The sequence below is a fragment of the Oryzias latipes genome, chromosome 3 (genome assembly GCF_053564925.1).
Source record: "Oryzias latipes strain Hd-rR chromosome 3, Olatipes_Hd-rR_3.1".
Lineage (NCBI taxonomy): Eukaryota > Metazoa > Chordata > Actinopteri > Beloniformes > Adrianichthyidae > Oryzias > Oryzias latipes.
The window spans coordinates 40,068,838-40,088,432 of record NC_136239.1 but is presented as its reverse complement, the minus strand read 5'-3'; the positions used below and the strand labels follow the sequence as shown (position 1 = coordinate 40,088,432).

The 19,595-nt window shown below is 46.3% G+C and overlaps 1 long non-coding RNA gene across 1 annotated transcript; it reads right to left on the bottom strand.

Moving 5' to 3' along the window:
• Positions 1–6,932: 6,932 nt before the first annotated feature.
• Positions 6,933–8,736, bottom strand: LOC111946757 (uncharacterized). The gene is made up of 2 exons (XR_013655204.1): positions 8,528–8,736; positions 6,933–8,424 (listed from the first exon to the last, which is right to left on the bottom strand). It is a non-coding gene; the product is annotated as an uncharacterized LOC111946757 (long non-coding RNA).
• Positions 8,737–19,595: the final 10,859 nt, after the last annotated feature.

The window sequence follows — 19,595 nt, the reverse complement described above, 5'->3', positions numbered from 1 at the left end:
GATGATGCTCTGCAGTTGTTTCTCTTTGGGCAGATGGTGACCTGCAGATGACCCCCCCCCCCCTCCGCTGGAAACGTGGAATCCATGCACAGCTGCAGTTTGACCACTAGAGGGCGGCAGATACCAGGCTGTGCTGCAAACCTGCTCAGACTGAACGCTTTCATTTAGAGGAAATAACTGTTTCATTTTTTACATTTTACTTTTATGTCAGTGAAGAGCTTTTAAATACCTGGCTATAAAAACATTTGATCAAAGAATCGGCTTCAAAACCAAAAAAACATATTTTTATAATAATCTAACTATTTATAAAAATCTTTTTTACATTTTTGATTCATTAATTTTTTTTTTAGTCAATGTAATTTTTCCCCCCAGTTTTTATTTTTAGTTCAAATAGAAAACATTTTTTTTAAATGATCACAATTGTTTAATAAAAAGGGATTTAAATTTGTTTTTCAGCTTTAAGTCATTAACAAAGAAGCAACTAAATGCATGTCTGTGGGTGTTTCTGTGCATGTGTGTTTGTGTATTTGTTGGTGTGTGTATGTTTAAGTGTGTGTTTATAATTGTTGAAATCTATTATATTTTCTAAAGCTGTAATAGAGAGGGTTGGTGCAGTTTTGTGTCTCTTTTTTTAATTAATTAATATTTTTCTCTTTTGCTTTTTGTTCTTTTTTTTAGCTCTTTTATTTTATTTGATAAAAAAAGAAGATTGTCCAAAAGTACCTTTTTTCGACTGGTATGCATCTATTTGTGCAAATCTGTGTGTGTGTGTTTTCTCACCTTTATTTATGTATTTCTGTTGTGATTTTGTGCATGTGTGTAGATGCACATATGTATAAGTGTGCTTATATGTGTGTGTTTTAATTTTTGTTTATCTGTGCACGTATGCATGTGTTTGTGCATGTAAATGTGCGTGTTGTGTGTATTTAAGCATGTGTTTTTTTCTGTGCTGGTGTAGTTTTGCATGTATTTGCATGATCGTGCATGTGTGTGATTGTTTGTGCATGTGTGTGTGTGTGTTTGTTTAGGTGTGTAAACCACCATATGTATATTTCCTAAACGTATGTGCTTTTACACAAGTGTTTGTGGGAGTGTGCATTCATGTTTTTGTTTGTTCATGCATGTATGCATGTGTGAGTGTACATGTATTTGTACATGTAAGTGTGTTTTTGTTTGTTCATGTAGTTTTGCGTGTGTATATTTGTGCATGTATGCATGAATCTGGATGTGTTTGTGTGTATATCTGGGTTTTTGTGGTTGTGTTTTTTTTGTATGTCTGTATATACGTGTGTTTGTGTGCACGTATCGGTGTGTGTGTTGCTGTGAGTGTCTGCGCACCCCCCCCCCCCCCCCCTTATGAATGGATGATCATGTGGTGTAAGGGAGATGGATGGCCTCCAGCTTCATCTTGTCTCCTCTAATTGTAAAATATTAGTTACATTAGACTCCGGCCGGTGATTAATGGAACTTATTTGAAGGTGGACTCTTTCTCTCTCCGTTTTCTTTTCTCTCTTTTCCTGAAAGAATTGAGCGATTTCACTGGAGGTGGTCAAACAGGCTTCCCTCTGCAGGAGGAAGAGGAGGTGACAGAGGAGGAGGAGGAGGTGGGGGTGCTGTGAGGAGGGGCCAACAGAGTCTCAGCAGAGCTTTATGGAGTTCTGCAGAATCAAAGTGCTTCTGACTTTGGAGGTTCATGTTCTGTGATATTTAAAGAGTCTGTTTAGTATTAGAAAAAACTTTATGCAAACACACAAAGATGCACAACAACAACCTTGTGCACAATCACACCTTCAATGTGTTTTCACAGAAAAAAACTAAAAGTATTTAAAATTATTTTTAGAAAAAATTGTTTGGATTTTTAAAAGCGTTGGAGCTCCTGTCCTGTTTGAATCGTTTCAGATATTTCTCACTTTATGATTTAATAGAGAGAAAAAAACACAAAAGGTAGAATTCAAATCAAATCAAACTTTATTTAAAACGCAGTTTTTTATTCATATGTAACAAAAAGTTTATTTCACAGTAAAAACATTTTATATTGTAAAAATAAAACAAAGACCTTAATAAATAAATAACTTAATTTATTTATTTTCTTCGGTTTGTCCCTTTCGGGGTCACAGGGCTGCTGGAGCCTATCCCCGCCACTTCTGGGCGAAGGCAGGGGACACCCTGGACAGGTCGCCAGTCTGTCGCAGGGCCAAAATAAATTAATAAAATATATTTTTTTTAATTTTACGACACACACACACTACCCCCTCCCCCCACGCACACACAACAGAATGAAACAAAAAATGATGTAAACATTGAAATGTTTGGTTTTTCAGTCTGGAGCGGTTTGGCTTCCATGTTTACCAGCAGAAGAAGGATTTCTGTTTATTATAGAGGAATAGTCACAGAGATGATGGATCACAGCCTGATCATAAAGGTAAACATCAAAGCAGCTGCAGCGCCATTTATGCGCCGCATCTCCTCATCTCAGTTAAAAGAAAATTCGGGATTTCACCGCCTGTTTGCCAGAGTTTTACTGAGCTTGTTGTCTGTTTACACCGACTGATCTGTGGCTGTTCTCTTCACTCTCAGAGGTCGAAGGGACTTCATGGTGATCCACGGCGCCGAACCACAGCTTGTCTTTGGTTCTGTCTGTATTCCTTTATCAGGCGGTCGCCATTTTTTTCAGGTAGTCCGAATCTAGTGCCCTGGAAATTTCAGTGTCCATGGATGAACACTTGATTGGTAGATATAGACCACAATGCATTGCGTTTGAACAATGAAAAAAATGTAACATTCGTTCTTTTTAGAACTGATGTGAAGTGAAAGTGAATTCATGGATAGTCCTGGTAAAAAGTTCAAATTTATTTTGGTTCTGGAAATCGGTGACGTCATATTTGTGATTAAAAAAAAATGCAGTGAGCGTGAGTCTGAATTACGTTCAATCCAGCACACTGGTTGGTCTGGGACTATATAGCATTTATGGAGTTAGGGAGTAGTGAGGGACTCTGGACACAACCTCACATCACCAAACCCCCCCCCCCCCCACACACACACACACACCATCACCACCATTCACTGATGAAGCTTTGCTGGTCGGAGGTCAAGTGAAGCTGCAAAAGAGAAAAATCCAAAACTCTGGCGCCCTTGAAGAAGACAACATAGAAAAATCTAATTCGGCAGATATGTTTTTGAACTTCCTTTTTTCTCCTCCTCCTGCACCGGTGAAGGCACCTGGAAACCAACCGAGATAAGAGATCGGCCTCAGGAGCTCTGGAGGGGGGGCCTCTTCCATTGGGGCATCCTGCCAGGTCCGGATCCGTCGCTGCAGCGCTGGGGTTTCTCCGCTCATCTGATTGGGCTTCAGCTTGTTCTGCTCCATTTCCAGATATACGCCTACATTTCCAGACGCTCACACAACAGTGCACCTTCACACTTCCTGTTTTTTTAGTTGTTGATTATTCATGCATGTTAAAACTACTTACCGTATTTTCCGGACTATAAGTCGCTGCGGAGTATAAGTCGCACCAGCCCAAAAATGCATTATAAAGTAGAAAAAAACACAGATAAGTCGCACTGGACTATAAGTCGCATTTTGACAGGAAATTTATTTGACAAAATCTGAGACCAACAACTAATAACTTGCACAACCTCATATGACACAATCATAGCAGACTGTTTATGTCAGAATTTCACAGTAATTCTTTATTACACTTATTTACTTATTCCTTTCATGAAGCATCATTGGCCAACTAATACTCTGTTTTCATCCTGTATTTGTAGAAACAGTTGTCATTTTTAATGCATTTCTGAATCTATGAAATCATTGGAAAATAGAATATTATGTTGTTAGCCTTCAAGATCTTACTGTAAAAAAAAGTTTGCTGATTCTCTGAGTCACTTAACATACTCTTAACACTTAACATACCTCATACATCAAATTGACCCAGGAACATCATCTCTGTTCCTCACAAATGAACATAACAGGAGGGTTAACAACGGATTTATTTCAATTGAGTTCTAATATAAGTCGCTGCGGAGTATAAGTCGCACCCCTTGCCAAACTATGAAAAAAGGGCGACTTATAGTCCGGAAAATACGGTAAGTGCTAGAACGGGCTTCATTTGTTACGATCCAGAGCTTATCGTAACTTTCCTGTTTGCCAACAGTTTCTTTTAGTGACATCAGTGAGTCGATCCAGTTGGGTTCAGCGTTGGAGGGGCCTACAAACCGGCAGGGTCACAGCTCATCAGATGTTGGGATGGAAAGTCTAACTGCAGAACCGCAAACAACCATTTGAGGAATCCAAACTAACTTTGACAGATGTTTCCAGAGTGAACTGTCCACCGTCTGGTCCACGCAGAGGCCCGGGCTGCAGTCGGGGCATGGAGCAGGGCCCATTTGTAAATCACATCTGCAAAACTATTGTTACCAATGATGCATCCACAGGACTCCACCTGTGGCGTTTTATTTTGAAAAATCAATCCGTTCAATCAGTCAGTCTCCTCCAAAGACTTCCTGTTCGTTTGTTTTTCATTTTTATTTCAGAAATTCACCATGAATACGGAAAAAGTCCATCCGTTATCACAGAAAACGTACCATAAGTCTGGAAGTGCTTGTTTGTATGGATGACAGTTAGAGGCGGCACGTCTCTGACTCTTTACCTGGAGGATGATCCAACTATTCTTTGAGGATCAGAACTTCACCAAAGTAGCTCAAAAGGTCAAGTGGCAGTGGGTTAGGCAGGTTGGCCAATGATCAAAGGGTCGGCGGTTCGATCCCCGCTCTCCACAGTCCACTGTTGTGTCTTTGGGCAGGACACTTCACCCTCCCTGCCTCCAGTGTTGCTGTATGAATGTGCATGAAGATGGTCAGAGGGACCGTAGGCGCAGACTGGCAGCCACGCCTCTGTCAGTCTGCCCCAGGGCAGCTGTGGTTACATCAGTAGCTACCGTCACCATGAATGAATGAATAATGGAAACACTGGAAGGAAATGCTTTGAGTGTTGGGAAAAGTGCAGACAAATCCAATATTACTTTTAAACTTCTTTATGACACCATTACTAACAGGTTCAGATGTTCAGAAGTTGCAACTTTTATGTTACTTCATCTAAAGCAGTTATTTACTTGACTTTTCAAAGCCACTTTAAACCTGTGACAGAAACTTGAGTTTTGACTCGGATGTGAAATTATGCTGTAGAGATAAGCATCAGAGTGAGATAGACCAAGGTGGAAAAAACTCAACTTGTTCTAAAACCACCTTACCAGCTCAGATGACCCTCAGATTTGTCATGGTAGGGAGAACACGTCAATGTGAGGATCGGGTCATCTGGACCCGATTGGATAGCACAAGGGTTAAGGGCTTGATTCACATAGATGAAATCATTCTTACTTGGGAACTTGGCAAAAAATTGGTGGACAGGATGACGGAAAGACATAAACGGCGAGACTGGTGAAGTCTCTGTCACAGGAGGAGACAGATGCTGTTAACCCTTTAGTGTCAGAATTGTCACTGGCAGACAGGAGATAACAGACGCTTTTAAAAACAACCAAACTCTCATTCTTTTTTTCTTTTTTCTTTTACTTGTCCTGTCCAACAGCTGGGCAGACAGATGAGAGCTGAGGGCCTCTTGTGTTGGACATATTTTACTTTAACAATGGGGGTTATTCATCTTCAGACAAACCAAAGGTATGTCTGAATAAACCCCTTTTGTAATTGAGGCCAAACTTTATTAATTTCAATCATGTCTGAAAATCTTTGGTGTTGGACCGGACGGAAAATGAAAGAAGGGAAGAAGAGGGAGGGATGTTAGAGAGGGGGGGGGGGGGTGATAGTGAGAGGGGGGGGTAAGACCATGAAGCAGCATAGAGCAGACAGGTTTACTGGTTGTTTATCATTACGGTAAGGTTCAAATGTAGTACAAAAAGGGCGGGGCCTGTCCACACACACTCAAATGTTATCAACACACCTGCTAGCTGCAAAAATGTCCACATGTCAACATGTACACAAAACAGATAGTGTTCACAAACGCATACTTATGCCTTTAAACCAACTAGTGTGAAATCTTTCATTCATTCAATCATGCAAACTATTAGTGCAAAAGTGAGCTAACACCTGTGCTCAGGTGAGTGTTTATGTTCTTCTAAAATGGATGGTGGAATGTGAAAAGAAGGAGGAGGAGCGCCCAGCCACCCCCACACCCAGAAGCAGCGGCAGCCGGAACCCCCCCAACGCCACACGGGAACAGGCAGGGAACAACCACCCCCCGGGCGACCAAGACCGCCACCCAGGCCAGGGCCAGCAGGACTGCCGCGAGGCCCCCAGAGCCAGAGAGCAGGGAGGCACGGAGGGAAAGAGAGCGCCACCCCAGCCCAACCAGGAAAGCAGCCCCCCCGCCGCGCCGGGAGAGCCCAACGCAGGGCCCCACCGGAGAAGGCTGCCACAGCCCCAGACGAGCACCCCACCACCACCCAGGAGTTCCGGGCATCCCCCCGCCCCAACCCCAGGTACGAGCCAGGACCCCCCAAGGGAGACCCGCTCCGCACTCCAGGCAGCCACCCACCCGGCCCACAGTTGGTCCAGGGGGGGGGAACCCCGGGGAAAAAAGGGTGGCCCACAAGGGGTGTTATAAATATGGCCCGACCAGGCTCAGCCACTCTCATTCTGTTTACGCAGTTAACCCTTGTGCTATTTTAGATGACCCCACCCTTCCATTGACGTGTTCTCCCTACCATGATAAAGGTGGAAAGATTTCATGTAATCCATGGACACCAGTGAAGATCACAAATTATTGAAGAAAAAAGGTTCAGAGCACTGTCTAGTGGGTCTAGATGACCCAACTCACAATGCTAAAGTGCCTAGGATAGCACAAGGGTTACATCTACTTTTTTCCCCAACTGTAAAACCTTTTTCCATAAGGAAAGTTTGTCAGGGTCGGGTGGTGGACACAAACGCAGGACGCCAGCGGATACGTATAACTCGAATTTAATCGACTATTCTCGTGAGAGTACAAACAAACGAAACGATCCTGTGACCATGACTGGGTTGACAAAGAATATATACAGTGACTAAAGTGGAAACAGGTGAAAACAATCAATGAGGTAAAGACAACGAGTGTAACTAGTGACCAGAACCGGAAGTGTCAAACTAAAACAGGAAGAATCAAAAACAATATCGGCCGCCCTGGCCCCTCCTGGTACCTAACAGTACCTCCTCCTCAAGGGGCGCCCCTGGGCGCACCACCAGGTTTGTGAGGGTACCGCCGGTGGAACTCCCGGAGCATGTCCTTGTCCAGAATACGGGACGACGGTTCCCAGGACCGTTCTTCAGGCCCACACCCCTTCCAGTCCACCAAGTATTGGAAGCCCCGTCCTCTCCGTCTGACGTCCATTATGTGCCGGAAGGTCCAAGCGGGCTGACCATCGATGATGCGAGGCGCCGGTGGTGGTGTGGGGGACGGATGCAGGGGACTCGTGATGTGTGGCTTAAGCTGAGACACGTGAAAAACTGGATGGATCCGCATGGTTTGTGGTAGGCGTAACTGGACCGCCACGGGGTTAATCACCCTCACCACCTGGAAAGGTCCGATGTACCTGGGGGAGAGCTTCCTCGACTCTGTCCGCAACTTGATATTAGCAGTGGAGAGGAGGACTGACTGACCTGGCGCGTAGGCGGGGGCTGGGCGGCGGTGCCGGTCAGCCAGCCTCTTGTTGGTTGCGGAAGAGCGAAGCAGTGCGGCACGCGCCTCCCTCCAGACTCTTCTGCAGCGGCGGTAAAGGTGTTGGATGGATGGTACCGCCACCTCTGTCTCCTGCTCCGGGAACAAAGGAGGTTGATAACCCAGGGAGCACTCAAAAGGAGACATACCAGTAGCAGACGAGGTCATGGAGTTGTGGGCATACTCCACCCAGGGAAGCATGGAGCTGGTGACGAGAGCAGATGCATCGGAGGGACGCCTCGAGGTCCTGATTGGTCCTCTCAGCCTGCCCGTTAGACTGAGGATGGAACCCTGAGGAGAGACTGGCAGTGGCACCGAAAGCTGCACAGAAGGACCTCCACACCTGGGAAATGAACTGTGGACCCCGGTCCGAGACCAGGTCCACCGGAATACCATGCAGCCGGAAAACATGATCAGTGATGAGTTTGGCAGTCTCCGCGGCCGAAGGCAGCTTCTGCAAGGCCACAAAGTGGGCTGCCTTCGAAAACCGGTCCACCACTGTCATGATGACCGTCCTGCCAGCTGAGGACGGCAGACCGGTGACGAAGTCCAGGGCAATGTGGGACCAAGGACGGCTCGGGACTGGTAAAGGGTGTAGGAGCCCAGCAGGAGGTTGGTTGGTGGTCTTATTCTGGGCACAGACTGTGCAGGCAGAAACAAACTCCCGGGTGTCCCTTGCTAGACTGGGCCACCAGAACCGTCGGCGTAGGAATGAGATGGTCCTGCGGATGCCGGGGTGGCAGGTCAGGCGCGTAGCATGGGCCCACTGGAGAACCTGGCTGCGACAGGTCCTGGGAACAAAAAGTCTATTAGGCGGCCCCCCACCTGGGTCTGGGTCCTGCGCCTGAGCAGCCTTGATGTCCCTCTCCAACCGCCAAGTGAGGGCACCTAGAACGCAGGATGCCGGTATGACTGTTCTTGGATGTTGATCCTTCACTATAAGTTCCTGCTGCCGAGAGAGGGCGTCAGGTTTTACATTCTTGGAGCCAGGACGGTAAGAAACAACAAAATCAAAACGGGTGAAAAATAACGACCACCTCGCTTGCCTGGGACTCAACCGTTTAGCGGTCCGGATGTACGAGAGGTTCTTATGGTCGGTCCAGACCACAAACGGCTGAGTCGCCCCCTCCAACCAGTGTCTCCACTCCTCAAGAGCCAACTTAATCGCTAGAAGCTCCTTGTCCCCCACATCATAGTTCACCTCGGCCGGGTTAAGCCGGCGGGAGAAAAAGGCGCACGGATGGAGCTTGTCATCCGTGCTCGACCGCTGTGATAACACAGCCCCTACCCCAATATCAGAAGCGTCAACCTCCACGATGAACTGGTTGGAGGGATCTGGTTGGATCAGGACAGGCGCGGTGGTGAACAGATGCTTCAGCTTGACAAAAGCAGCCTCAGCGGCCTCCGTCCACTGAAAAGCAGAGGAGGTGGATGTCAGGCTCGTGAGGGGTGCTGCGACAGAGCTAAAATTACGGATAAAGCGGTGTAAGAAGTTGGCAAACCCCAAAAACCGTTGTAACTGTTTACGGTTAACAGGGGTGGGCCATTCCACAACCGCCTTAACCTTGGCAGGATCGGTTCGTACCTCCCCACAAACCCCAAAAACGAAACACAAGGGGAGTGAAACTCACACTTCTCAGCCTTTACATACAGTTTGTTCTCGAGAAGCCGCTGGAGAACCAGACGAACATGCCGCCTATGCTCGCTGGAATCCTTAGAAAATATCAGGATATCATCCAGGTAGACAAAAACAAAGTGATGAACAAAATCCCGAAGCACATCATTAATGAATCCCTGAAACACTGCAGGGGCGTTAGACAGACCGAAAGGCATCACCAGATATTCATAGTGTCCGAGTGGGGTGTTGAATGCAGTCTTCCACTCGTCACCCTCCCTGATACGCACCAAATGGTAGGCGTTCCGCAGGTCCAACTTGGTGAACACCCTGGCCTCCTGCAGTGACTCAAAGGCGGAGTTCATCAGAGGAAGGGGATACCGGTTCTTCACAGTAATGGCGTTTAACCCCCGATAGTCGATGCAGGGTCGTAACGACCCTTCCTTCTTTCCAACAAAAAAGAACCCGGCCCCTACAGGCGATGAGGACGGCCTGATGAGTCCAGACCTGAGGGAATCAGCCACGTACCGCTCCATGGCCTCCCTCTCCGGTTTCGACAGGTTGTAGAGGTGGTTCTTGGGCAGCGTTGCGTCTGGCTGCAGTGTGATGGCACAGTCATAAGGCCTGTGAGGTGGAAGCGATAGAGCCCGATCCTTAGAAAAAACCTCCCCCAAGTCATGGTATTCGGAAGGCACCCCGGATAGGTCAGGTGAGGGCGGCTGCCCCACCAGGACAGCGGGATCGGCCTCCGGATGTCGAGCTGAGCGCAAACAGGTCTCATGACAATAATCACTCCAGCGAGTGATGCGACCAGAGGGCCAGTCGATAACGGGGTTATGAGCCAAGAGCCAGGGAAACCCCAAAACTATAGGATTGAGAGATGACTTAAATACGTAAAACCGGGTGAACTCGTGATGATTACCTGAAATTATGAGATGGACTGGTTCAGTAATTTGGTTGACGGTGGAAACAATCTTACCATTAAGAGAGCTAACTAATAACGGACGGGGAAGCGACTCGGTGGTAAAACCCGCCTGTTTGGCCAGCTCGGCATCGATGAGGTTCTGCTCAGCCCCAGAGTCCAATAAGGCCCGAACGGGAACCCCCCCAACCTTAAACATAACATGAGCCTCCAGTAAGCACGAGGCAGGACTAGAAATGGTGGGCGCTGGACCTCCACTCGTCAGTGTGCCCACACTTAATGACGAGCGGTGACTTTTGGGCAGGCCCTGCAGAAATGACCCCGCTGACCACAGTAAAGGCACTCACCTGCCGTTATCCGGCGTTTACGTTCAGCGGAGGATAGGCGCCCATGTCCCAAAAGCATAGGTTCGTCCGTCAGGGGCTCCGAAGGATCTGTGGGAGCAGCAGACAAAGCATGATGAGAGGAGCGTGAAGAGTCCACGGGGCGTCCCTCGAAACGGGGAACCTCCGCCCGACGTCCTTTTCTGCGATCCTGCAGGCGATTGTCAATCCTGATAGCGAGGGCTATCAGGGGCTCCAAGGACGACGGGATCTCCAACGGCGCGAGATGGTCCTTCATCTCCTCGGAAAGACCCTCCAGGAAAGCGTCCGTCAGCGCAGCGGGGTTCCAATCGCTCTCTGAACCGAGAGTCCGGAACTCTATGGCGTAATCAGCCACCCGCCGAGGCCCCTGTCGCAGCCGCATAAGTGCCCGGGCTGCCTCCCTCCCAGGCTTTGTGTGCTGGAAGACCTGGGTGAACGCCTCCAGGAACGCAGGAAGAGATGCGCAGGTCGTGGCTCCACGTTGCCACTCTGCTGTGGCCCATGCTCCAGCTCTGTCCGTGAGGTGCGATATCATGAAGGCCACCTTGGACCGCTCCGTAGGGAACGCTGCGGCGTGTAGTTCGAAGTGCAGCTCACACTGCGTGATGAACGCCCTGCAGTCCCCAGAGTCACCGGAGAACCTCTCTGGCCGGGCCAGCTGCACCACAGGAGCCGGAGAAGTCTGAAAAGGAGCCACAGGAGCCAGCGAGGAGGAGGAGGAAGGATGAGGCGTGTGAGATGAAGAAGACGGCTGAACCTGCGTGGCCAGGAGGTCCAGGCGTTTGTGGAGCGCGGTTAACTGTTGCTCCTGGCGACCGGCCATCTCCAGCATCCCTCGACGCAGGTAATCAAGCTGTTCTGCTTGGAGCTGGATGATCCGCTCCTGGTTACCGGCATCAGCTCCAGAATGATCAGCGCCCGCTGTGTCCATTGTTGACAGGATCGTAATGTCAGGGTCGGGTGGTGGACACAAACGCAGGACGCCAGCGGATACGTATAACTCGAATTTAATCGACTATTCTCGTGAGAGTACAAACAAACGAAACGATCCTGTGACCATGACTGGGTTGACAAAGAATATATACAGTGACTAAAGTGGAAACAGGTGAAAACAATCAATGCGGTAAAGACAACGAGTGTAACTAGTGACCAGAACCGGAAGTGTCAAACTAAAACAGGAAGAATTAAAAACAATATCGGCCGCCCTGGCCCCTCCTGGTACCTAACAAAGTTCACTTCTGCCAAACTCAGCATGTCTACAGAAAGACGTTAAATTGAAAGTTTAAAACATTTCTGTAACTTTTGTCTGGACGGTTTTCTTCACTTACATTTAAACTAAATGAATAAATGAATCTTTATTTCTTTTCCAACGTCATCAGCAGAAAATAGGTCCGGGTTGGAAATGTTGGCTTTGCCTTGAAAGGTGGCCATGGATTAAACTTGGTCGGTAACAAAGACTTAGCTTGAACGTAATGAAGCCATGTGTGAAGGAGGAAGTGGACCAGGAACGAGACAGGCAGTGAGGTGGTTTTCATATGATAAAGCCTAAAGATAGGGACTACATGGTTGGATAAAGGTCATTACACATTTGCCGTACAGTCCTGATACATGGACAGATTGGCTGGAATAAATAACATTTCCGAGTTTGTGGAAAAAAACAGGACTGTGGTACAACAGAGTCTCATCTGCATAAAGAATGATTCATCCCAAAGAGGTCACATCAGTAGAAGAAGCACCTCTCTGTTAGGAAACTCCTGTCCTGAGGAACCCTTGTATTTGTGGGACATAACAATTTTTGTAAATATTGTTTTCATCAAAGGTGTTCACGATGGAAAACAACAACCTATGTGACAAAATTATTTAAAAAAACAAGTTGATCAAACAGCAGGCGATTCTGGAAAAAAGGAACTGCTATTTTGGTTTTTATTAACGGGTCCTGCTGGTGCAGCAATTAATAATCTACTTGTGTATTTAACACGGGTCCCTGGTGGAGACGATTTAGCTGGCTTTGATGCTGAAAGAGCTCCTTCCCAACCCCCCCCCCAAAGCTCCTCTCTTCTCCTTAAGTGCCTCCCTTGGTGTTATTTGCGAGTTGCTTTTCTCTAGTTAAGTGAGGAAACAGAGCAAATCGTTATTCCCCAAATTTCAGGCCAATTTTCCATCAACAATCCAGCTTGCTGAGGGAAATGCTCGCAATTCATTAGAGGAAACCTGGAGAAAGATGAACACCCCCCGGAGTTAGAGAGTTAGAAATAATATAAACAGATTTATTTTAGGAGAAATGCTGGACTCAAATGTTTTTAGAGTTTGATCCCTTCTTGGCCTTCAGGCTCAATTTCAACCAAAGTGGATTTTTTTTTCATTTTAGATCTGATTTAGGCTGAAAAGACCAAGGAAACCTGATGCTTCGGCTCTATTTGAATTCTTTGATTACATGCTTTAGTTTGAAACTGTTTCTGAAAGTTATTGAAATAAAATTATCCGGAGGTTTCCTTGGTCTGTCTCAAACCGCATCTTTGGGTCTGAACTTGTCAGGAGATGCAACTCGCGGAGTAATGCGGCTCTGCGGCGTGCTTGCAGGTTATTGCACAGCTGGTCTGTCTCTGCCTGTGTCAATCTATCAGTCTATTTCTGTTTAAAACCCGTTTTTTCAATGCAAAACAGTGACACTGATTCACTCTGGTTTAACCCTTGTGCTATTTTAGATGACCCCACCCTTCCATTGACGTGTCCCCCCTACCATAACAAAGGTGGATAAAGGTGGAAAGATTTCATGTAATCCATGGACACCAGTGAAGATCACAAATCATTGAAGAAAAAAGGTTCAGCACACTGTCTAGTGGGTCTAGATGACCCCACTCCCAACGTTAAAGTGCCAAGGATAGCACAAGGGTTAAAAAAAGTTTCTTTTGATAAAGGAAAGTCTTTGTTTCCTGGAAGCACCAAGAAAAACATTTCCCGTTCTGGCCTTTCACTGGTTCTTGTTGTGGAAAATCAAAGCAGAAGAAAATGTTTAAATGTCAGGAACTTTGGGTTTTGGAATATAAACCGGGTTTTACTGCATAGTCCGTGTCAAACAGCCACTACTTACATTTTGCCAATTTTTAACATTAGATACATGCGTGATACACGTCATTCGTAAGTTTTCCTTGTGTCAATGTGCTCAGACGTCCGACGAGGGGGTACATGAATTCGGTTTTGACCTTTTCTAAATTTAAATCTCATGCAGTTGTGCGTGAGTTTTGTGAGATGCGCAAATTTGTGACTTTCCAAGACTGTTTCACGTATGTCTATCAAATGTTTCACGCAGATGTATAACTTTTATATCGCGTATACGGCACACATATCACGTTCAAATTACGTAAATGACACTATATGACTGATAAATTGCATATGAACAGCTAATCACGCGCGGTTCAAGTTCTACATTTATTTGCGTGTACTTTGTCCGTGGTTTTAGCGTGGTTCATTCGCGACACATCTGTGAGAACTTTCACGTTAAGACCACAACCTTTCTCACTTTTTCCTCATGGATTTTTGTATGATCAATTTTCCTCCGTGCACAAAGTGTACGTAGTGGCTGTGTGAGACCGCCTTGAGGATCTTTTGCGCTCGACTGTTTTCAGAGAAAGCCAACTTCCAAACCGCAGCTCCACAAACCGCCGTTCTGCAAGACCGTTCTGCTGGACGCAGCTCTGAAAGAAATAACACTGGTGGAGAATTTGCTGCAGTACAGTGGATTCAGCTGCAGCAAACTGCACACATGATGTTGATTCAGGTTCCAGGTAAACTTTAGTGATACCCAAACAAAGCCAGAAATGATCAATAAATGCAAAAATGTCACTTCGGCATAGGTGCCATGCAGAAGGTAATGTGAATGTTTATAATAATAGAATAACACACATCATCAGGTGCTGTAGAAAAGGGGTGGGATCATACAAGAAACCCACTCCTTGTTCAAGCACACTGTCTTGTTTTATCTGTTTATTTTAACTCATTTTTGAAACAAAGAAATGGAATTGAAATTGAATAAATACATGAAACTTTACGAGAAGAAAAAAAGCCTCTGAGGTTCTGGAGCAGTTTTCAGTCTAAACTCATCGTTTCCACAAAAACATTTGTCCTTATCTGTTATTTTTCTCCTCCAAACACACTGAGCTTACAGCAACTCCTCCTTTTGGTTCTGCTCATCTATCTGCGTCCAGTTCTGGTGAGCTTTCGGGTTTGCAGACCCAAGAGGACCATCAGGAGAAACCAGCTCTGGACCTGACCAGAACTACAGTAGACCTGCCAGAAGGAACTCCACAAGACCAAGACCTCCTCCCTTCAGTCAGGGGGGGGTGGGGGTTTCTCCACTGCATTCCATTTAGAAATCATCAGTTATTTGGACTCACCTGAAGTTGAGAAACCAGCAGAAGGTCGAGACCTGCAGCTGGACGTCTCTGTTCTATTGTTTTAATGATGTTCTGATACACTTGCAATTTGTTTTTTGCACCCATGAATGTTTTAACCCTTGTGCTATTCTGTGGGGTCCAGATGACCCCACCCTTCCATTGACGTGTTCTCCCTACCATGACAAAGGTGCATAAAGGTGGAAAGATTTCATGTAATCCATGGACACCAGTGAAGATCACAAATCATTGAAGAAAAAAGGTTCAGAGCACTGTCTAGTGGGTCTAGATGACCCAACGCCCAGTGGTAAAGTGCCTAGGATAGCACAAGGGTTACAACACCATCCTGACCACATGTGACAAAAAACTGTTATTAACTATGAATGACTCTTTCAAAAACCCAGTTTCAGAGTGAAATGCGTGAAACAATCAGATTCAGGAGTTTAGACCAAACCCCTTCCTGTCAGAGACCGATGGTGTCCGCAGGACCAAGTCTGTTTCCATGGAAACCTGATGATCCAGCTTGAACTGAGTGGAAGCATCGTTCTCCTGGAGGATTCCTGCGTTCTCCGTGAAAATCGTTCTTCACAGAGCTTTAGCACAAACACGTTTGCATCTCTGCTCCAGGTTTCCCTCAGATTTCACACCTGCCAGCCTGAACTAAACACGGCCCGCATCATCACGCACGCACGTTAGCGCACGAGGACCACGGGCCACCATCCAAGCAGAAGCAGCCATCCTTAAATGCGACTGGACGGCGGCGCTGCCATCTGCTGCAGGCTGAAGATAGCTCCTCCCACTTCACATATGGACGCACATCAGCGTGAGCACATTATCCAACACATTATGTAACGGTTGGGTTTGTGGTGCTCCTCACCTGAGCGTTTGTCCTCCTCCTCTGGGAGGAGGTGTGTGTTTCTCTGCAGTGGTGTGTGTGTGTGTGTGTGTGTGTGAGACGCGTAGGCATCATTTCAGGAGAGAAAGCCCCCCCCGTCTCTGTCTCGCTGCCCTCCTCCTTTCCTCTGATCTCCACGCAGAGGGCCTTGGGGGGTTAATTAACAGGATGCAGATAATGCCACGCTAATGAAGGCAAGACCACTGCCGCCCCCAAACCCCCCCCCCCCCCCCCCCCAACCCTTCAGGACTCCTTCTTTTCTGAAAAATTTGACACCCTTTGGCGCCGTTTGGCATCACAAGCATGAAGACACAGACAGAAATGACAATCTAATTAAAGGAAAAAGATGCGACAAAAAAATGCAGTTAGAAACACCCCCCCCCCCCTCCCTCCAACCCCACCCCCCCAATCTGAGATGGTTTGCTCCGTTTCGGTTCCTTCAGCTGCTGGCAGCAAAAAAGAAACCAAGCTGATCTAAGGTCACCAAACTACACAGTTTACCGTTTGGTGTGACGCAACCATTAACCAGACGTGACAACTGGACTGAGTGACTCCTCCCCCCTGGCGTTCCAAACAGGAAGTATCCGCTTGTTCCAAGAAGCCAAAATCCCATAGACTCCTATGGAGAAAAACAGCTGATATTCAATCATTGTATTGGTCCAAAGAACCGTTCTGGCTCTGATAACTTTTTTAACATCTTCTTGATAATCCTTATTTTTTTCTAGTTTTTCAAGTTATAAACTGACCAATCAAATGTCTCAGTGAAAGTAGGCCATAATCTTATAGCCTTTTTTCCACAATAGAGGGCCTATCTAAATGAATTTATTATGAAAACTATGTTTCTGAGTTTTTCTTATTCAAATTGCTTTGGGTCAGAAAACCCTGATGCTTGAAACAGCTCCGACTGAAGACCAGCGGCTGAAATGGGCGGGCCAAAGTCTGCCTTCTCCACTGCGCTCCACCACCCCTGGGCCGGACCCTGGGTTGGACCCTGGGCCGCTCACGCTCAGGTGTGTGAGAAGCGAGCGGCCTTTAACGCTCATGCGCTGTAGCGACTTGCATTCAAACAACAACAGGTTGGATTGATCCAACATTGCTCACCATTATTTATGCGCCGCTGTGCTAGCTTTGGGCTGTAAGCTCGTGTTTGAGCGGGCAAACAGAGCTCTTCTCTTTCCTTCTTTTCCTTTGTTGTATTTCGTTCTTTTGAATTAATGTCATCATAAAGTTTCTTTCGGGACAATTTGGACAGGATCCTTTTCATTGCAGATCAGGAAATTGGAGACGTGTTCTGGTTGTTGGACATCAGTCCTCATTTGGACGCTCCTGTGGAGTCTGGAGGATGCAGGTGAACGTGGTCGGGGCCTCTCTGACGGCGTTCAGGTGTGCTCCTGTTTTAACGGTGACCCGTGGATCTGGAGCGGCTAAGTCAGACGGGAAGCGCCTGGAAAGTCTCGGTTAGGGTTTGCAGGCCTGAAGGCGTGGATTAATGAAGCTGCTGCTGATGCGTGAAGCCAGAAGAGATCATCTCCTGGTTTTTAATCCACAACAGAGTCTTTTGTGCGTAGAGGAAGTCTGCAGTGGTCAGTGTCCTGAAGCTCTGCCGATGACCTAAAAAAGGATCAACCCCAGCTGTTTATAACAAAGAGCGCGCGCTAACTAAGCGGGCTGACTCGCCGCTCTGGCTCTGAAATGTGATGAGATCCCGCGGCGTGAAATTAAAGCGCACGTGAAGAAAAAGAGCCCGTTTGTGAGCCGCACGGCAGCTTATCTGCACATTCAGACAACTGGAACATCCAAACTTGGAGCCATCGCCTTTGTCTGGCTCAGAGGCAAACACTAACCCCCCCCCCCCCCCCCCCCCCCCCCTCAGCCGGCGAAAGATCGCCAACTACCCCCCTCCTGCCCCCACAAATATGTATGTGCTTCGCACACGAGCCTCCTTTAGGATTTAGAGCAAATCCAATGAAAAGGAGAACACTGAACTATCTGCCCCCCCCCACACACACACTTTTCTGATCCTTCATAGCAACATCGGCTGTTCTTAGAGGTCAGCTTCAATCCCAGCTGTAGGAGAGGGAGGGGGTGTCCACTTTTTAAAGTCACTTTTCTCAATTTGTGCTCATAAAAATGTTTATTGTCAAAACCTTAAAAAAAAAGAGACTCAAACAAAATATTGATCGACTTAACCCTTGTGCTATCCTAGGCACTTTGACATTGGGAGTTGGGTCATCTAGACCCCACAAGACCAGACCCACCTTGTGGTTAGAGTGTCCGCCCTGTAACTGGGAGGTCGTGGGTTCAAATCCAGGCAGAGTCACACCAAAGACTTTGAAAAATGGCACCCAATGCCCCCCCTGCTTGACACTCAGCATCAAAGGGGTTGGATTGGGGGGGTAAAGCCACCAAATGTTTCCCGAGCGCAGCTTGTCTGCTGCTCACCGCTCCCCCAGGGGAGGGGTCAAATGTGGAGAACAAACTTCCCACACCTAGGTGAGTGACAGATAGTGGGGCTTTAACTTTAAGACAGAGCTCTGAACCTTTGTTCTTCAATGATTTGTGATCTTCACTGGTGTCCATGGATTACATGAAATCCTTCCACCTTCATCCACCTTTGTCATGGTAGGGAGAACACCTTAATGCAAGGGTGGGGTCATCTGGACCCTAAAGGATAGCACAAGGGTTAAATCCGTTTACTTTGCTTTGTTTGCTAATTTTTCAGCACCTGTGGGGGGTTTTAGGGATTTTTCTTCCCAGTGTTAACACGCTATAACTAAAATCACACAAAAAAACATTTTGTTATTGTGAAATCACAGCAATAATTAAGAAACTTCATTATTAGTTTTAGTGGTGAAACTAAATCATAAAAAGTCAAATCATTTGCAGTTTATAGTTTGAAGCTTCCTATTTCCCCTTCCATACAGGGTCAGGATTGAAGCGATTTTAGTTTTAAAAACATAAAAAGATGAATTGATTCTCTTCTGCTTATTATTTGTATTTACATTAATATATTGTAACCCAGAGAGAAAAATATGGGTAAAAATGACCCCAACACAATGATTAAGGAGTATTAAGGAGGTGTGTTGCATTGCAGTCTTTCTGTGCATAGCCATCTTTTATTTATTATTACTATTATTATTATTTTGCTATTTTTGACCTTTTCTCTAAAATGAAGGGGTTCTCTGAAAAAACAGCCTAAAGGTCCCAACCAAAAACCTACTAATTTTATGGAGAAGGAGGTCTAACAAAATCCAAAGATGTGGATTAAGGGGCGGAGTTAAAGGAGGACAGTGTCATACTTTAACAACAACAAAACGAGCGTGCAGGAAAACGAAGAAACAATTTAAAGAAACTTGATAAGAAGATAAAGAAGAATACGAACAGGGACAGAAAAGGAGAGGAAAGGCAAAAAGGGAGGCAGAAATGGCCATTTGAGGAATACTGCTTTTTAAATATATTTTTGCCACTCCATACTGTTATATTCAATCATTTAAGTGATTCTTTTGCCTTCTTTAGTAAATCTGACAAATTGTTTCTACAAAGAAGTAACAAGTTAGTCTATTGAATAAATTCAATGCATGTAAATGTACATAAAAAACACGTGTAATGTGTAAAACATTTGGAGTCTTGACATTGATGCTGGTTAGAAGTGAACCAAATCGTTTGATGGATGCTTTTCTCCATGGGTAGATTTAATTTGGAGCA